General features: G+C 40.9%; 1 pseudogene; it reads left to right on the top strand.

Moving 5' to 3' along the window:
- LOC139159542 (uncharacterized) overlaps window positions 1-21,258 on the top strand; it is a 32,698-nt pseudogene extending 11,440 nt beyond the window's left edge.
- Window positions 21,259-21,483: the final 225 nt, after the last annotated feature.

Raw genomic sequence — 21,483 nt, 5'->3', positions numbered from 1 at the left:
TGTTATTGAAAAACTGCTGAGGACTGTTGGACTCCAGCAGTCAATAAAGACCTAGTAATCTACCCTTGTGTTGTGTATGAATGTGTGAGCAGGGCAGCAGTGCTTTGTGGGAAGTTTACCTTTTATTTTTCTTTGACTCACAGATAACTCTTTCTTAATTATATCTCTTCCTCATAGTCTTAACATATAATTATATCTATACATTTTTAAAGTAAAACAAAGCAAAACTCATTTTTACTCTCTTCGAGAGAAGCTGAACACTGTTCTGTCCCTTTGAGGGAAATTAAGGAGGTCAGGATATAGACAATTCTTCCCACATATTGCTGACCTTACACTGAACTCAAGTGTCTCATCAAGCTTTTGAATCCCCTGAAAGTATTTCAAAGCAATTGGGGTTAAATGTCAGCTGAAAGACATCATTACAAATCCAGTCCTCAGGAGACACGAACCAGTGGAACTATGTCTGATGAAGTTTAAGCTCAGTTTTAAGCCAGTGTTGTGAATCAATAGTGGGTCTGTGTAAAAATCCTCTCATAACAGAAAGGGGATCAACATTCTGACAGGCGATCAAACTGATGGCAGTCTCGGCAATTTGATGGAGTGAAAAAAAATGAGGAGGGGGAAGCAAATGATACCTCCAAAACAACAATAAGAACAACAAAGCTTTGACAATTTTATTGTGAAGACCAGTATTTCAAAAGATCTATGAGCTCCCGGGAAGAAAGCTGACCTTTCCTCAGAGATGTGACATGGTTATGAAAGAGTGACATATGTAAAGATCCCCATTGATAAAAAAAAGAACGATGGCCACTTTCAGGGAGAAGAATTTGCTTCCAACCAGAACTGCAAGAAAATTTGTCATAAATAAAACTCCAGCTGTTAGAGAACATTGGTCAAAAGAAAATTAATTAATTTAGATTGGCCAAATAGTTTGGGCAAAATCTTAGAAAAGTAATAACTATGTCACCATGGGCTGATAGAGGCTGGGGCACTATAAAATTTAAATTGTGCTTACAAATGGCTTAGGACAGATGAATATGTAGGATTAAGGACTGGCCAAAGTACCTTAAGAATAACTATCCCCTGTGTTTTTGAACCACTGTTTGGTTGAACTTTTTTAAACAGAAGCTGGAGTAATCAACTCATCCAATTTCATATTTATGACAGAGTGATTTATCAGCAGTGGAAGAAGTTAGGCCAGAGCAAAATATCATGTGGAGAGGCTGAAGATAGCCTCCTGTGGAATGCATGCTTTGAGTTTAAAGATGTATTATACTTCCTCTGAATATTACTAAAAGTGTTTCCGGATATTTAGAGTCAATAGGCACACTTGTTGAAAGCATGACACGAGTGCTGAGGAAAATGGCTGTCATGACTAATTTTGCCATGGCTAATAAATAGTTGTCATGTTGTGCAGATGAACATCAATTGTCAAACATCAATGGTCGTAAGTCAAGGACTATCAGTAGTCTCCTCAGCACCCAGAATCATTTGGAATGAGGCATTTTTACACCTACATAAATAAATACAGGAAAAGAAATATCACAGTATTGGCAGGGCAAATAATGTTCTGCTTGCTCATCTCTCTGAACTGTTAAGGGACAAACATCAGAAGTTGGAAAGAGCTAGAACTGTAATTCACCAAGGCCGGAGAATTAACAAAACTTTAGGAAGAAATGGAGAAACCAGAACAAGGGTCTCCAACCTTGGCAACTTTAAGACTTGTGGACGTCAGCTCCCAGAATTCCTCAGCCACTTTTGCTTTGAATTAAGTCCCAGAAGTCTTATGGTTGCCAAGGTTGGAGTCACCTGAACCAGAACATATTTTATGTCACCATCATTCGGAATTGATTTTGATTTACCTCTATTTAAGAGAAAGAGAAAGAGAGGCGGTGGAGAAGGGCATTTTGAGAAAATGAGAAAACACTTTGGCAAGCAGAAGGGAACAGAGGCTAAGACATTGTTTGCCAAACGAAAATGAATAAGCTCTTTTGTAAAAAAAATAAAAGGCCCATTTGTTTGGTACTTTCATTCAAACTGAAATTGCTGTGTAAGATAACAACAGGCTATTCTGATCATTACTTTTTTTTGTGACCAGTCATCCAAGGGAGCATTTTCTAATTTCAATGAATAAAGCTAATAGAGAGCCATGATTAATCTTGACCACAATAAGCCCCTCACTGCTATATTGATTTGACCCCACTGATAGGACAACCATAGATCCAGCTATCATAATTGGGAGGTTAAAAATATGGCTCTTTCCTCACCATTATTCAGTCACTACCTGAATTATTTCTCACACTGCTTATTACAGAAGATTAAATTGCACTGTTTGGGTCAGCTTAAAGAAATATATCCCAAAATAACACTAGACCTATTAACACTTTCTTCAACTCCCTTCAGCTCAGTTCTCTGATATCTCAATTTGAAATGTTTTATTTATTTTATTTATTCTTTGTCCAATATACAATACATATGAAGGAGAATAGACATTAAGAAATATATATAATGATAGAAAGTAAGAAAGAAGAGAGGTTGGAGGAAAGGAGAGAAAATGTATGATATATTAGATAAGGGAAGAATATTGGACAGGGGACGATAGGCACATCAGTGCACTTATGTATGCCCCTTACTGGCCTCTTAGGAACTTGGAGAGGTCAGTCGTGGAGAGTCTTAGGGAGAAATGTTTGGGGCTTGGGGCTGACACCACTGAGTCTGGCAATGAGTTCCACGCTTCGACAACTCGATTGTTAAAGTCATATTTTTTACAGTCAAGTTTGGAGCGGTTGATGTTAAGTTTGAATCTGTTGCGTGCTCTTGTGTTGTTGCTGTTGAAGCTGAAGTAGTCATTGACCGGAAGGACGTTGCAGCATATGATCTTGTGGGCAATACTTAAATCGTGTTTTAGGCGTCGCAGTTCTAAGCTTTCAAGATCCAGGATAGTTAGTCTATTTTCGTAAGGTATTCTGTTACGAGTGGAGGAGTGAAGGGCTCTTCTGGTGAAGTACCTTTGGACATTTTCGAGAGTGTTGATGTCTGAGATGTGGCGTGAGTTCCAGACAGATGAGCTGTATTCGAGAATGGGTCTGGCATAGGTTTTGTAGGCTCTAGTCAGTAGTGAGAGATTGCCAGAGCAGAAGCTACGTAGGATCAGGTTAACAACTCTGGAAGTCTTCTCGGCGATATTGTCGCAGTGGGCTTTAGCACTTAGGTCATTTGATATTAGTATTCCAAGGTCTTTTACTGAGTGTGGGTTGGCTGCGAGAATTTGTTTATTCAGTTCATAAGTGTGGTTTGGATTCTTTTTGCCTATGTGGAGGGTAGAGCATTTGTTGGTTGATATTTGAAGTTGCCAGGTGTTAGACCAATCTGAGACAAAGTTGAGGTCTTGTACCCAGATGAAACGATTGAAATCATTGGCAAGTCATTTAAAGTAATGGAGATAATATAAGGGGCAAACTAAAAGGACAGCATATAAAGAAGATGCAGTGACTTGCTCACAAGTTCATTGGCGGCCAAACAAACTGTCAACCAGCTTGCTTGATAAATTCTCTTATCCAGGATCTGGCAAGGTTTGTAGGCCTCCTCTAATATGAGCCATTAATGGGTTCTTTTTTGCCCATTCAAGGGTGGACAAAGTATAGTTGTGGTTATATGGCCTTCTCTCTGATCCACTTTGGGAAAAGATCAAGAAGATATGTGGGGAAAGGGTGGGAATGGGGAGCTTGGATCCTTTGTCTCATGAGAATGAGACACACTCTTGTTGTGCACTTATTGACTTAATCAGAGAAGGAAGGACAAAGTCTTCACTGCAGGGATGAAATCCAACAGGTTCTGGGGAATTGGAAAATTCAAGTAGTTCGGAGAACCGGTAGCAGAAATTTTGAGTAGTTTGGAGAACTGGCAAGTACCACCTCTGGTTGGCTCCAAAGAGGGAGTGGGAATGGAGATCTTGCAATATCCTTCCCTCGGGACTGGGGTGAGAATGGAGATTTTGTAGTATCCTTGCCCTGCTGTGCCAACCAAGCCACTCCCACCATCACACTACACCCACCAAGCCACACTCACCGAACCTGTAGTTTTAAAATAATTCAATTTAACTTCATTGGCTGTGTTTTGATTGAAGCCTAGCAGGAAACTGAAAGAAAATCCACGAAGGTTGAAGAGCTACCTGCATAACAAATTTGAATTAAATAAAGTCTACTTTTTGTTTGAAAAATGAAGAAGCAGAAATCTATTGAAATCCAGAGGCAAAACAGGAGGAATCTGCCTAAGTGATTCTCAAAATGGTTGCCATTTTGGTAGCAACCTGGCGAGGCTGGCGAGGACTTGGTTCAGCACCTCCAGCACCTCATAGTTGTGATGAGGAAGAAAAGGAGCAAACTCTGCAAGATGTTGAAAGCCTCAAACTGCTTTGAAAAGCAAGAATTGGAAGACTTTTAACCCCCATGTTCTGTTCGAAAAAACTTCCTAATGTTATGTTCGGGTCACATACGACCCGGACCGAAAACTCTTCATTTGAAGTGCTTATGTTTGGTCAATTTGAAAACTTTTTTCACTTGGAAAGTAGTCTGAACATTTCTGCACACAATGATATGAAAATTGAAATGAAAAAAGTAAATTTTATTTGTTTATTTTGCGGATATATTGCATGCCCCCCCCGTTTTTGTGAATTTTTTTCAATTTATGGATAGTTTTGCTTGCAAAATCCATTCTATTTTACTAAAGTTGGTGTGGGATTGGTAGCTTGAACATTTCTGAACATAATGATATGAAAATTGAACTGGAAAAATTGATGCATATTGGTTTATTTTGTTGATGAAATGCATGCCCCCCGTTTTTTTGAAATAGTCTTCACTTTATGGATAGTTTTGCTAGCAAAATACATTCTATTTTACTAAAGTTGGTGTGGGATTTGTAGCTGGAACATTTCTGAACATAATGATATGACAAATTGATGCATATTGGTTTATTTTGCACATAAATGGGCCCCCATGCTTATACTCAAATAGGCTTATACTCGAGTAGGCTTATACTGTACTCGAGTACAAGACAATATGGTTTTATATTCAAAAATAAACCAATAAGAATCATTTTTTTCAGTTCATTTCTATTTTTCTTATGTTCAGGATTGTTTCAAAAGGATATTCCAAATATTTCTAGCCAAATATGTATAAAAAGTGACAATAATGGCACACAGCAAGGCCGAGGGGGGGTGGCCCTTTTGTGGCAAAAATAAACCAATAAGAACCATTTTTTCCAGTTCATTTATATTTTTCTTATATTCAGAAATGTTCAATTTAGTATATCAAACCTTTTGGGGGGAAATTCCTTAGGGATTTGTAGCCCTAAAAAATAGAAATTGACACGAAATTCAGAAAGGATGGGGGGGAGGGGCTTTTTGATCAAAATAAAAATATAAGTCTCAATTTTTTCAGTTCAATTTTCATATCATTATGTTCATAAATGTTCAAACTAGTTTTCCAGTTGAAAAAGTTTTCAAAAAGATCAAATTCAAGTACCTAAAAAAATTCTTTTTGGTCCGGTCACATACGAACAGAAACAGACTCGAAGTGATGATTTTTTTTTGCCCAGAAAACAATTAGCCACCACCCCAAAAATATTTTTTGATGATCAGCATTGTTAAATTGAGTAAATGAATGCCTAAGATTTTAAAGAATATTTCGGATTTGGAGCATAAAAAAATAAAAAGTGAAAATGGTTGCAAGCAGCCGAGGGGGGGGGCTTATTTCTGATGTTAAAAAACCAATAAGAATCATTTTTTTCTGTTCCTTTATATTTTTCTTATATTCAGAAATGTTCAAGCTACCAATCCCACACCAACTTTAGTAAAATAGAATGGATTTTGCAAGCAAAACTATCCATAAATTGAAATAAAATCACAAAAACGGGGGGGGGGCATGCATTATATCAGCAAAATAAACCAATAAGATTTACTTTTTTCATTTCAATTTTCATATCATTGTGTGCAGAAATGTTCAGACTACTTTCCAAGTGAAAAAAGTCTTCAAATTGAGCAAACATAAGTACTTCAAAGGAAGAGTTTTCGGTCCGGGTTGTATGTGACCCGAACATAACATTAGGAAGTTTTTTTGCCCAGCAAAAACTAAGCCCCCCACCCCCCCAAAAAAATTCTCATAGAGAGAACCCCTGAAATGATTAAAAGTCATGAAATTTCAAGTTTCAGATATGCAGGGAAAATGTTTTACCGGGGACTCAAACTTGGTTTCGGGTCACATAGGACCCGAACGGAACAGCAGGGTTGTTCTATTTATTTATTTATTTTATTTGTTACATTTATTTGCCAACCAACTCATTTTATTTGGATCTATGGAAAGGTCTGAGCCCACTGAGAAGAACATCCTTATGTCCTTGGGGTGAGGTGCCAGAGTTTTAAAGACAGGTGACAAAGCTGGGTTCTAACTTTCTTAAGGAATAAGCTGGAGCCTCTCCAAGGAATGGAACCACTTTCCCTGGGACAACTCGCCCTGGGAGTTAAATAACTCAATTGAATTAAATAATTCAATGTAATTAATTATTTAAAAATGAAAAAAAAATATTTTGATTTTGGTAATACACATTTCATTTTGTCCCTCCTTTTGCATCCTTCCTTTAATGATTCCATTCCACCATCTCTTTGATAGTAGTGTAAATCTTATCCTGCAGTGAGGTGTCCCATGGCAAGTTGCCCCCGGCTAGTTAGCCATAGCAGGCTGGCCATGGCAAGTTGTCCTACAGCCACATCTGCATTTGCTCTTTTCTATTAGGGAAACAACCAGGACTTCCCAGAATCGGTTTAGCAGGAGGAGTGGCAGTTTAACTCTTGAATATGAACCATCCCAAGGAGGTATGTTTATTGTATTGTCTAATGCTAATTAAAATAGACTAGAATTCTATTCTATGGGAGACAGCATATTGTTCCCAATAATCTGGGTCCTCATAATGTTATTTTGGCTAGCAGGAAGACAGAAAATTATTTGAATGCTCCCCCAAACAAAATATTTCACTTCAGGACACCAAGAGATTCCCAAACATGTTGGCCTTTTCCTTTTTGCTAAAAAGAAACATATATAATAACAATAACAGATTTGGAAGGGACCTTGGAAGTTTTCTAGTCCAATCCCCTGCTTAAGCAGGAAATCCTACACTACTTCAGACAAATGATTATCCAACATCTTCTTGAAAACTTCCAGTGTTGGAGCATTCACAACTTCTCGAGGCGAGCTGTTCCAGTGATTAATTGTTCTAACTATCAGGAAATTTCTCCTTAGTTCCAAGTTGCTTCTCTCCTTGATTAGTTTCTATCCGTTGCTTCTTATTCTACCCTTCTAATGTTGCATGATCATTTGCACCCAAGGTTCCTGTAGCTTCAACACCTTCTATCATTTCACCTCTCTTAGTGAGAATTAAGTTCAATATGGCTGATTCTCTAGTTCCCTTCTCTACTGTTTGGGTAACAAAGTTGTCTGCTAGGTGTTAGGAACTTGTTGGATCTTCCAGTTAGTGCACAGTTTGTCTCTCAGTTGACATCAGGGTAGTTAAAATCCCCCATTACTATTGTGATGTGCTTCCTACATAACTTTGTTAGCTGACTAGCAAAAAATCCATCTGATTCCTCTATTTGGTTGGGTGGCCTATACTATAGACCCCCCCCCCTTTAATATTGACCCAAATGCATTTAAGATAATTTTCATTGTGCTCTATTTCTGTAGAGATGCAGTTATTTCTTATATATAATACAACTCCACCTCCTCTTTTATTTGATCTAATTCCTTTTAAATAATTTAAATCCTTCTTAACTGTATATTCCATTTGTCGGTTTCACCCACCAAGTTTCCATAATGGCAGAAATATCATATCTTCACTCATTTACTTGAATTAATACTATGCATTAATGCTATATTTCAATTATTTATTTGACTTAGGGTAGATTTATAGGGAAGATGCAACTTTGTTGCAGTATAGCATAAATATGTTAGGATAGGATTGTATTATAATTATATACAGTGATCCCCCGCTCGTTGCGAGGGTTCCGTTCCAGGAACCCCCGCAACGAGCGGGTTTTCGCGAAGTAGCGCTGCGGAAGTACAAACACCATCTGCGCATGTGCAGATGGTGTTTTTACTTCCGCAGCGCTAGCGAGGAGCCGAAGATTGAGGACTCAGCTCGGAAGCTGCACGGGTGTTTTAAAAGGTCTCTGCCGGCATGGGGGGCTTCTTAGCACCCCCCCAAACCCGAGTTGGGGGTTCGGGAGGTGGTAGGAAGCCCCCCATGCCGGCGGAGACCTTTTAAAACACCCGTGCAGCTTCCGAGCTGAGTCCTCAAGCCAAGCGCAGAAGTTAGCCTTGAATCCCTTTGAATCCCGCCGCTTCTGCTGGATACGGGCGATGGGGGGGCGAGCTGCCACAGCCCCTGGCTTCCGCGCCGCTCGTCCCACCCACCGCCCGTATCCAGCAGAAGCTGCTGGATTCAAAGTGCTGCTGGGAGCCGCAGGCGAAAGGAGCTCGGGCATCGGAGCGCGGCGCCAGGCATTGTTCTCCGGACCCCGCCCGCTCAGCCCCGCGGCGGCCCTTTCCCTCTCCAGGCTGCGGGCGGGGTCCGGAGAACAATGCCCGAGCTCCTTTCGCCTGCGGCTCCCAGCCCACCGCCTGTCTCCTGCTGCCCGGTTTAGCCAGGACACGAGCGGCGAAATGACTTGGAGGAATGTGAAGCTGAAACCGGCCGGCTCAAGGCCGGCTCCTCTCGGCCCAAGTGGCTGCCTTCCGTCACTGAGCCTGGCTCGCCCGGAAGATCGTAGCGCGCGTTGGCTGCACCGGCGGCGACATTGCTGCCGGCTTGGCTTCGCTCGCCGCTGCAGCCAACGCACGCTACGATCTTCCGGGCCAGCCAGGCTCAGTCACGGAAGGCAGCTGCTTGGCCCGGGATGCTGGGCCGAAAGGAGCCGGGCTTGAAGATCGCAGCGTGCGTTGGCTGCGGTGGCGAGGGCTTGCAATGGAGGGTGGAGGAAGCGGCCATGGGAGGGCGAGCTGCCTCAGGGAGGAGGATCGGGCGGGACCAGGTGGGGGCTGGAATTTCTCCGCTGGGAAGAAGCGGCCAGGGTGAAGGGCGGGCGAGCGGCGAAGGGCGGGCGAGCGGGTGCTGGGGAGGGCTTCTCGCCCTCCCGCCAGCAAGAGGGGGGAGCGAACGGCGTGGGCAGGCAAAGGGCGGGCGAGCGGCAGCGAGGAGTTTGCGTGGGCGGTGGGGAAACTCCTCGCTGACGCCAGCAAGAGGGGGAAGACCCAGGGAAGCCGCCCAGCAGCTGATCTCCCGGTTGCCATCTACGCATGCGTGCCCGGCACGCATGCGTAAATGGTATTTTGACTTCCGGGTTGAAAAATCGCGAATTACCCTGTTCGCAATGGTCGGGGACGCAATAACCGGGGGATCACTGTATATCTGGACCTCTAGCATAAAAATGCTCTGCTTATTATAATCCAGGACAGGAGGGCACTAAACTTGCCTAGAATGCATTCCTGGCAATTACAACAAGGAAACAAAAGGGCTCAATAAACATCTTACTAATAAACAAAGTTTACATAACTCCGGACAGTTATATGATCAAAGGGGGAGATTTACATTTCCTGAAGCATACACAGGACGAGAGGGTGATTAAGGAAGATTAGTTGAGATAAGACAGAAGGCTTCAGAGAAATTAGGTGTGAGAAACATCTTCTTTTAGGAAGAGTTTCTAGGAAATTGTTTTGTGATATCTGTGGGAATAGGAAGAACTCAAAGATATGTTTGAAGTTATGTTATTGGATGTATCACTTGACATGTATGTGTAATTATCCTCATTTCCTTATGTTCCCAAATAAAAAGAGGTACATGGCTCTATAACCGTGTCACTTCACCCAAAAAGAGAATGTGTCCTAGTTTTCTTTCTAGGATTCGCATTCGTGAGTGATCCCACACGGCTGGGTTGCACTTAGCCCCTTTTGAGGACATTGTCTTCACTAGGGACTTTGACAGCATCCACACAACTTGATTGTCCTCCTAAATGCAGACAGTGGGGATCAAGCTCAGTTTCTGAAAATATGCATTTGCATACCTTGTGAGTATCCCTTTTGTGTATGCCCATAAAGGATATTCTGAAAGTTAAGAGTCTCTAGAAGGCCTTTTTCTCTTGATCCAAAAGTCTTGTCAGGTTTATTGTGGGAGAGGGAACTCTTCAACTGGACAAGCCCTAAGTTAACACTTTAAATCTTCTTCTAATTCTAATGGAATGTATAGAGTGGCCTATGCCTTTGTACATCCCATGTCCAGGCAACACAATTAAAAACAAACCAGAGATTTGCTCACTGGCTTCTTCTGTCCAAATGAAGCCAATGTTACTTTTGAATGTAGAATTTATTTATTTACTCATAAGTGCAGGTAAGTGTGACAAAATGAACTTGGTCTTTCCATGTAGTTATTTGCAAAGATCTAAGGAATGGCATAATGTCTCTAAAACACCTGGGTATAAAGTTATTTTATGATCTCACATCATTTCCAGCATGTCTGGGGAAAAAAGTGTCTACCCTTAGAGTCCGTTCTGAAGATAACTGAATTGGCTGTGCATATTTGTTTGTGTGTGAGGGAAGAGATACAGGTGATTAAGGCTGTTGCTAGGACTTTTTGATACTTTTTGGCTAAGCTTTTTTTGACACCTGAAATGGAAGTAACTTATGTACACAGTAATGTAAAAAGAAATGTCTTTAATGATGTCCAAGATCTGGGATTTAAGGTGCATCCTGTGATGCTGAGTTATGAAAGGGAAGCCTCTCTGTGCTTGCTTTTTAAATCTGAATTCTGTTGGAGAACTTAATTTTCTCCATACCAGTCAAACAAAGTCCCATCTTTATCAGTTCAAAGAAACGGAATGTTGAAGCAAACCTTCCATTAACATTGTGCACCAGAGATGTAGGAGATTTTGTCATCCTGTTGTTAAGAATTGCATGTTGCCTTGCTCTCTTTCATTTATACACAAACACAGGATTGTTATTTAACCTCCTGTTCCTCTTATGTGCACTTTAACTTTGCTTTTTTAAATATATTTTTGAAACTTTCTGGTATCTGTCAAGTTGATGAATTTAAAAGCCTTCTAAAAGCTAACCTCTTCACCTTGACATGCTCAAACCAATTTTTCACTTCTACCTCCCCTTTTCTATCTAGACATGAAAGAAAGGGCTCTGAATATTTAATGTGCAGTGTATAATTACTAAAGGCACAAGAATCAGAATGCGTTTTTTTTTTACTTTTATCAGTTGGCAAGCTCTGTCAGCTAATGTTTATGTTGCATTTTAGTGTTAACCTGCCTTTATAGTATAATGTTTATTGTGTGCACACTTAAAGTTCCTCTCAATTTCTCATTTGTGCAGTCTTGCATTCATTTTCTCATGATTTTGCACCAGTTTCTGATTTTTTTTCTGCCAGCAAGGAAAAAAAAAATACATTTTTAGATGCATTTTCTCTGATACACCTACTTGGCAACATTCACGTTTTTGTAAGCAATTTCTCTTAATGTAACGCATTTGTAAATTGTCTTTTCCAAGACTGCACACAGTTTGCTGTGCACTGTTGCTAAACATATCAATATTTGCACACATGTTTTTTTAACCTGTGAACCGCTTTGAAAAAAAACCCAGACAAGTGCTAATGTCAATTTTCCTAAGTTGTTTTGGGTTGGTTGGTTTTAAATAAAATGTGAGTTGTAGTTTGTTGTGGTTAGCTCTGGCCCAGCTCCTGCCCCAAGAATTGTGCAGGTGGATGTGGGGGAAACATCCACATGCCGCAGGTCTGTTTTGCTCCCGATGGAATCTGACCAAGGAAGCATGAGTGACAGGGAAGAGGGGAGTTTGGCAGACAGCCCAGGAGGAGATCAATCATCTGTATCATCCTTGGATTTTGAACAAGAATTAATGACACATCCATACATGCGTAGAGTGATGCATAGGAGACAACAACTGAAGGATTATTACAAGAGAAAATGAGGCCACCTGTGGTTGGGTGGGGCTACTGTAATTAGTGCTACAGATAAAAGTGCAGCTTGGTGAGTTTTTCTTTCCTTCCCTACTAGTTCAGAAGTGTGTGCATTGCATTGCATTACATCCAGGTACTGATCCTCTGTGCATGCCCAGAAACCTTTGCGCATGTGCAGGAGGTTCGTTGCCAGCCACTTTCAAGTAGCGGTGACTGAGGAACCATTTTGGGGGCATGGCAAGCCAGCCATCATTACTGGTTCACCAAATGGGGCCAAATTCCTGCCACTGGCACACGCGAACTAGTCTGAACCGACAGCAACCCACCATTGCCCTACAACAATACAGAGGAAAAAAGCTGGCATGACAATTTAGTCTGAAGTGGTGATGTTGCTAAGTCATGCAATAAAATATAAAGATTGAAACCAAGAGACTCTTTGCCTTCAATCTACTACCTAACCAGTTGTTCCTGATGATATTGTCTGGAGTTAGGAGGCCTGGCACACAAAATCAGATGAGAACTGGAACCAGAACTGATGTGCACAGTTTGAGACCTTACTCGATTGTATATTGGCAATTGCATGGATTCCTTAGAACATAGAGTTGGAAGGGAGCATAGTAGTCAAACCCTCTGGTCAAGCATGAGGCCCTATATCAATGATGGTGAACCTATGGCACAGGTACCACAGGTGGCACTCTCAGCAATATCTGCTGGCAGGCAAGCTGTTGCCCTAGCTCAGCTCCAACCTGCATGTGTGTACTGGCCAGCTGATTTTTGGCTCACATAGAGGCTCTGGGAGGGTGTTTTTGGCTTCCAGAGAACCTCCAGGGGGATGGAGGAGGGCATTTTTACCCTCCCCTGCCTCCAGAAAAGCTTTTGGAACATGGGGAGGGTGAAACACGAGCCTAGTGGGCCCACCAGAAGTTGGGAAACAGGCTGTTTCCGGCTTCCAGAGGACCTCCGAGGCATGGGGGAAGCTGTTTTCACCTTCCCCAGGCATTGAATTATGGGTGGGGACATTCCGCATGCGTGATAGCACACACCCACGCTCTTTCCATACCCGAGGAAGAAAAAGTTCACCATCACTGCCCTAGATCATTTCAAACTAATGGTTTTCCAGCCTCTTTTTGAAAGCCTTCAGGGAATGGAGCACCTACAACTTCTGAAGGCAAACTATTCTACTGATCAATTGCTCTCACTGTTAGGAAATTTGTCCTTAGTTCTAGGTAGTTTGGTGAACTGCTTATTAAGCATACTGTATTGCTTTCTGTCAGATACCTATTTGACACTTATTCTTAAGTAGGCATTAAACATGGACAGTCTTTAAACTTAGGTAGGCATTAAACACGGACTTCATTTCCAGTGACGTTTTTTCTAGATAAGACCAATTATTCAGTTTTCTGATAAATATGAAAATACAATGCATGGCTAAGAAAAAACATCTTCAGACTTCATATATCTTATAGGCTTATGGATTGACCAACTAGAGTTGGTCTACATTCTTGTGTCCAGTGACATTTTGTTAGTAAACCCAATTTTGCAGTTTAGCAATGCACAGAAAGGTCCACAGTCCCATATTACGATAGGAATTTCACAGGAAAAGATTGGGGGGGGGAGGGAGAGTATGTAATCACGTTTATTATTACTGTTTGCTTGTTTCTTGTTGTTTATTGGCTGTGACTCCATTTGAAAAGAACATGGTACCATTTGAACCCACATCATGCAGGAAAAGGTAGCAGGCAAGTTACAAACAAAATTTACATTCACAAAGTCTCTACTTGAAGTCACCTTCTGGTTGATTTGGAAGGTGCTGCATGCATTCGAGAGAGGGGGGGGGAGAAGGAAAGGAGAGCTTCCCCCAACCCCCTTATTAGAAAATGCCCACCCAATTACATGTTCTGCTCTGTTTATTATGTGAGTGGAGTGTGAAAACAAGCATGGTTTAGAAAGACATTGACTTGAAAGATGTTGCCGACTGAGCACATAGAATCGCGGTTAACACGGAGTCAAACGTATACAGAGGTCAGATATAAGTAGGACATTACATTCAGATCACAACAACAGATTCCTAATGGTTGATTCTAATGTTCTAAGAGCCTGTTCGGAAGAATGCAATTAAACGTCATTGGAGTGCTGTTTCTTGGTAGAAAGTTAGGGCAGATGGAAACAAAGCGTAACATATTGTCCTGGAAACAGAGATGGAAATTCCCAAAGTGATATAGCACACAATCTAAGGTTTTGCTTCCTGTTTGTTTCTTTGTTTTCAAACACAGAGTAGCATTGTGATTTAATATTGCAGTCTGATTTTATATGGCTTTCTCTAAGGATAGATGCAAATTCATGAAGCTCCACTGCCAAACTCAACTGGTCCCTTGGCTTCTCCCGACCCCCAAAGGGATTAATACACTGCTTTATTTATATTTAATTAAACAGAGATGTAGGGGAGACAACACAGAAATGAGGGAACTGTCCAAACTCATGTAATCAATGAAAAGCATTTGTACCTGAGATAGAACTTATCATGATGGAATTTCAAAATAAACGTTGAAAAATGTTATGTATTCTGGAGAAACAAAAACATATACAGAATCTAAGGAAAGAATCACATTTCTCTTTGGTCTTCTTAATGTGTATTCACTGGCTGTGTGCTAGATGTCAGAATTTCCAGAAGTGAACCCAAAAATTTATACCAATTAAAAGTTGAAAACCCAGGGACTACACTGATCTTTCTTTTCAAGGTGGAACATGCCCATTATAATTGTGTTCACACAACTACTGGCACATTGAGATATACAACCCCTCAAAACTGGAATTGCCTTCAGGTATAAACCACACATTCAGCAACATGATATGCCAAAAGTCCAGGGTATGTTTTGTCGGTTCAGATTGAATGGGATGGAAGAAATACATTTTTTAAAAAAATGAAAAAACATTTCTTTACAAAAAGCCTTGCATGCTAAATAATAGTACATCAGAAAAATGATTCTCCCCCTCCTCTGATTTCCTTATTCTTGACATGTCGATGGTGAGTAAGTTAATATAGGAAAACATTGAGACTAGACCTATTTAATGCTTGAAGTAGAACAATCCTGAAAGGATCTCACCCCATAATTTCATTGTAGTTTGTCCATAAGCCTCCTTTAATAAAGCTGATTTAAGAGAAATACATTAGCTTTTCCTCCAATCTTAGTCCACCCCCCACCAGTGATCTACCATGTATACTTTTATTTATTTTTTAAAAATAGGAAAAATATATGGCTTTAAATCCTATTGGACTCAAGATAGAATTGTAACTAATATTCCCTTTATTTTATCAGGGACAAAAGCTGGTCCGTTTCAGAAATTCCAAACTCAAATTAGATTCAAAAGACTAGTGCACAGAATACGAATTATAGCTGGCTATCACAGGTTTGACTTTTTTAAAAAACCTAGAATGAAATAATGTATTTCTTCTCATTTTAATGAAGGATGAAACCAACCCTTAGACAAATTGGATTTTGCAACGGGCAAAACCGGTTGCATTTCGCACTACACAAACCGTTCAGCAAGGACTGACTAATTTCAAATACAGAGATGAACAGAGTTAGACAAAACCTGGGCTAATTCTCACGAATATAACAAAGGATGGTGACTTTTTCTGGCGCACAAAGCCACGTTCCCAGCTGTCTGAAATCACATGAACTAGTCTAATTGCGTACTGTTTGGATAATCATGTAAGATTTTGGTGATGGCTCATTGGAACTGATCACCTTTGAAGGGAGATTTGTTCACCGCAATGATTGCTGCTATGTTTAAATTGTTAATTTTAAAAAATAATAATTTAGAAAATGCAACAGTCGTATGGATAGTGCTGAATGGCCAGACATTGAAGAACAGGAACCAGAGGTCCATTTCCTATGAACTTGTCGAGGCATCTAAAATTCTAAGCATGGAGGAGAAGCAGGAATACTTGACCCAAATCAGCCCTATTTCCTCTACCTCCAATCTCATCTTAATGACAGAGAAGATCTGAAATGAATCTCATGAATGTGACCTGCACAGCCAAGAACCCTGATTGGGCATATCTGCTGATTGCAGATTGCGTTTGACTGTGGTCATAGGAATATGGCTTGAATTTTCCTTTAGGTCATCCTCATCAACATTTGGATGTTATGTGTGAAAGAGATAGGGTTGGACATCAATGTCTGTCCAGGATACACACAAACACACACACACGTACACACACAAGAACATGTTCACTCACAAATTTAAATGGATTTAAAAGTAATTCCTTGAGAACTATACTTCTGGGTAAGAAGACGACCCCAGGAAGCTAATAGAAACTCTTTTTGCCATCATGTGGCAAGCTCAAATCAATTAAAATAGTCCATGCAATGATGCTTCCTTGCATTCCTAGAACTTCAGCAGCCTGAGCCTTCATCTAAATCTGAGAAGGAAAAAGGAGGAAATAACTGCTTGGAAACATAGGAAACGATGCTGAATTTTGCTGAAGTTGCTGGATAAACTGAAAATCAGGGAGCAATGCATCTGTCACTTGATAATCTCCCATCTGAGTATATTAAGAATCTATTGAAATTAAGAGATGCCTGCATGATTTTGGGAAGACCACCTCATTGTCATGAAGGCATCTATTGAGCCTTTGCTTCTGATGAAATGAGGATGCTGGGACCAAAGGGTTGGATTGTTTCAATGACCCTTTGAAGAAGTACTCTGTAGGAATATAAGTTATGTTGGTCCCAATTGCTTTGAAAAGCTGGTAAGGAATGTGTCATTATTGACCTTAAGATTTGTAGGCCTAGAATATTGTTTTCTACCATAGTAGTTGTATTGTATATACCTGCGTTCCTATCAATAACACTGCAGTTTAAAAAAGTTTCTTGTTATGGTTTCTATAAACTACCTTTTAAAACTTGTAATGGAAAATGTTATAAGTCAGGGTTTTTCAAACTGTGTTCTGGAGTTCTATGAGAACAGTTTCTAAGGCTAAAAAAATTGAACGCAACCAATTTTCTATCATCAGAGCTTTGTTTCCTGACCAAGATTTCTAGATTTTTTTTAAAAAAACCCTAAAAGTTTAACAGTTCTTAAAGTTAGATTTTGCGTAAGCAACATAACCTGAAAAAGTTAGAAATATTTTATGGTTAAGTGACTGAGGAAATATGTAAATGGAAAATGTATTTCCCCGATCCAGTCACTGGCACAAGAGGGAAATACTGTTATTGTTAGAAATAGAAATCAAATAATTAACAAGAAATGAAAAATGAATCATGTGCTCAAAATCACATTTTGAACAGAAAATGAACAAGGTTGAAAACTTCAATTTTTCTTTGCCTAACTGGGCACAATCACAGTGTGATAGAACTACAACTACAACTAATTCTTAGTTCAGAATTCCTTGAGTTGTAATGTCAACACATACGAAGGATTAAAACAAAACTTGTCAAGGGAATTCTACTCAAATAATTCCTGTCTTGGAAAATGACTTCTCTTTTCACAAGAGGGGTTGCCAAGATTGCACGTTAAAAGAAAACAGCAGAATAATCTCTTTCCCTTCCCCATTTAGAAATGCTGCGCTCAGCTTTGTAATCTCAATAATGAACATGTTTATAATTTAAAAAGTTTCAATATGGCTGCACCATTCACCACTTAAACACATTATTTCCTGACACAACTTGCTGGGATGATTCCCCACTAAACTTTATTATAGATCTCAGGAAGACTAAAAAGGTGTTTTGAGCTTTCACACTTTCTTTAAAACCCATTAGTAAGCTGTATTATTTACTAAGTTTATTGCCATACGTAGCCCATTATGCAATGTAGCAATAGCAGTTAGACTTATGTACCACTTCACCGTGCTTTACAGACCTCTCTAAGCTATTTATAGAGACAGCATGTTGTCCCCAACAATCTGGGTCCTCATAATGTTACTTTGGCTAACAGGAGGGCAGGAAATTATTTGAATGCTCCCCCAAACAAAATATTTCACTTCAGGACACCAAGAGATTCTCACACATGTTGCCCTTTCTTTTGTTAAAAAGAACCATATATAACAACAGAGTTGGAAGGGACCTTGGAGGTCTTCTATTACAATCCCCTGCTTGGGCAGGAGACCCTACACTACTTCAGACAAATGATTATCCAACATCTTCTTAAAAACTTCCAGTATTGGAGCATCCATAATTTCTGGAGGCAAGCCGTTCTACTGATCAATTGTTCTAACTATCAGGAATTTTCTCCTTAGTTCTAAGTTGCTTCTCCCCTAGATTAGTTTCCACCCATTGTTTCTTGTCTTACCCTCACCTGCTTTGGAGAATAGCCTGACTCCCTCTTCTTTGTGGCAACCCCTGAGATATTGAAACACTGCTATCATGTCTCCCTTAGTCCTTCTTTTCATTAAACTAAACATACCCAATTCTTGCAACTGTTCTTCATACGTTTTAGCTCCAGTCCCCTAATCATCTCTGTTGCTCTTCTCTGCTCTCTTTCTAGAGTCTCAACATCCTATGGAAAGTCACCCCCGATGAAAAAAATACATTTCTTCTACATTACAGTCATTCCCTCATCTGTCTTCCTTACATAGACCATAGTCATACAAAAAGTGACATTGTCACATGATGTTGCAGATCATGGGGACCTGCTCTGATTCCCATTCTAAAGTGAACACAGCTGTCTTTTCTCAGTGGGTGTAGGCTAAGTATAGGGACACGCCAAGAAAATCTTAAGGAAACTATTCAGAGATTATTACAACAACCAGTACAAAAAACAGAGAAAGGATTAGGCTGAATCCTACCTGATTCCTGGAATATAAGAGGGACAGAAAAGGGAAAAAAAAACATAGACACTTTTATGATAACTAAGTGATTCTCAATCTCAGCCTCTTTAAGACCTATGGACTTCAATTCCCAGAATTCTAGCATTTGAAGTCCACACATCTTAATGTTGCTGAGCTTGAAAAACAAGAGTCTATTTCAGTTGATAATGTTCTACTCGAAAGTCTAGAATCGTTTCCTGATCAGGTCAACTTCAAAGAGCTATTATTGGCAGCTCCAGTTCTGACCATGGGTAGGATTGATGAGAGTTTGACTTGATGCCAGGATACTAGAGAACAGAAGCAATGCAGAACAACCTTTTGCAGTTTTGCCAAATCTGGGCTACAAACATCCAGATGATCACGAGATAGCACCAAACAGTATAGACAAGTATTCTTAATTAAAAGGTCAGGAACAGAATTAGGAATTGTAAAAAAAATAAAATAAAAATACATACAATATTGCTGAGCTACTACACTATAGCCATTCCCTGATTTTGAACCAGGCTTTAGTGCGCTTAGTTTCAGTAAGTGGCTGTCAGACATAAAACATGGATTTTCATTATTAAAGGTACGTAAAAGATAATTGACATAAGCCAATGCAAATCACTATGAACCATTGTTGTCATCCAGTTCCTTTTATAAAAAGACCTGGTTTTTCCCGCAGGCATGGGGGCATTGATCTGATGGTGTATCATCGAGATCCAGCCATAAATGGCATGCATGGTTTTTAACTGTGGGATGAAATTGTTTTTAATTGGGTTTTTTAAACAGATTTTTATATTATTTATATGTTTTAATTTTTGTTGTGAGCCGCCCAGAGTCCCTAGGGAAATGGGTGGCATACAAATGGAACAAACAAGGGCTTGGCTAGCGGAGGGTATGATCGGGAGCAGGTGCAATCACAAGCAGGCAGGATCCTAAATGGCTGCGGTAGGAAAGGAAAACCAATAAGTTTCCCTTTCCGAAGACCTCTGACAAACCAGGTTGGAAGGAAAACATTTTGTTGGCTGCAGGTACTTTGAGCAGCAGTAAGATCCCCTGCCTTTCCAAAAGCCGACAGCCTCCAGAAGGGAGACGATGCCGGCCACAGCCATGTGCTTCCAAAGCGAGGACTTGCAAATTGGCTCATTCCAATCCAGCCTTGGAATTGGCAGCTGGGTTACCTGCCAAGAGCCCTACCAGAGAGCCCTTCTCAAACATGCAGCTAACTACTTCCAGTTGCAGGAATAAAGGTGATGGGTCTCGTGGCAAAGAAGTGAACTCAGTTGAGCTCATGCCTGACCCAGAAGCTCTTGCCAACATACTATCTAACACGGGGCTGACTCACCAGATGGTGAATGTAGCTCACAAGCCCAGCCTAGCCCAGCAAGTTCCTCTGAAAGGGAAGAGACAATATTTAACCAGCATGGGAATGCCCATAGGTCCCTGGGTACAGAGGCTCCTATGACGAACCCTTTCGCATGTCCAATATCTCTACATCTGCTTCAAAAGATATGGATCGCCCACAGTCTCTGAGCTTTGGCTTAAATACTCAACGACTTAAAACATTGTCAACCACACTCAAGAATTGGAAGAGCGGGGTGGAGGTGGCAAAGGCCAACCAACCCACAGGGACCATGGAAGAAGGGGACAGTTCAGTCCCTTTCAGTCTGGAGACAAAACAGCTGAGCAATGTTACTGGGGGCAAGCTGTTAACACAAAGAAGCTCAGTTGTCAGGAAGGAAATCTCAGGAACCTCTGGGGAAGAGGAAGAGTTCATGCCAGACCTAGCAGCAAAAGCAAGCATCCTTTTGAACATAGATTTGAGCCACTCTGCCTTTAGCGCCATGGGCAAAGTGAGCCTGGCTCGGTGGATACCACTGCAAGATGCTCGGAAACTGTCAGCAAGGTGTGATAATATGCAGGGAGAAGGTCCCTCCCTGTCCCAGCCCTGCATGAATGTTATGTCAGCAGGGAGGTATGGCCATGTTTCCTGTAGTATTACTCCAGGCCTTAAAGGTCTAGAGAAGTTGGAAGCGTCTGGAGCCCAGCAAACAAATATACCTTTTGGGAGGTGTTCCAATTCTGAATGGTCATCTTATGGACTGGCCCGAAGAGTTCCTATTACAAACACTCAATCCCTGTCTCGCACAATCTGGACATGTCACTGTATACCTTGTGCTGTCTGTACCAAGGAAAAAAGGGTCAAAGTGTTAGACAGAGTCACTGGACAGATAGGAGCTATTGGCTCCAAGGAAGAAGATGGACCTGTGCTCTGGGGGAAAATAGCTGTGCGTCTTTTTGACGAGGATACGGCAGCATCGGTGAAGAAAGTGCCAGCTGTTCCTGTGATTAACCAAGAAATGGGAAAGCTTCAGTGTACAGGTCTCACAAAACAACGGTTGGATCACCTCCGCACTGCCCCCTCCATTTCCATGAAGCCTGCCTAAATGATGAATGTGCCTTCTACACGTCTTTCTTTCCCTCCCTGGCTCAGTCCTCGGCCCATCAGTGCCAAGAGCCGGTAGCAAAAATGTTGAATGCTCACGATACCATGCACTTTACGCCCATTTTCAGAGGAAGAAAGGACTCCACTCTCCTAAAAAAGAGGAGCCATGCCTCTGTTTTGGTGTTGGCCGATGGGAGACAGAAGTGCCTAGCAATAGTTGAAATGG

The sequence above is a fragment of the Erythrolamprus reginae genome, chromosome 2 (genome assembly GCF_031021105.1).
Source record: "Erythrolamprus reginae isolate rEryReg1 chromosome 2, rEryReg1.hap1, whole genome shotgun sequence".
NCBI lineage: Eukaryota > Metazoa > Chordata > Lepidosauria > Squamata > Dipsadidae > Erythrolamprus > Erythrolamprus reginae.
Note: the sequence above shows the minus strand (reverse complement) of the source record. Positions and strands in the feature narration are given on the sequence as shown.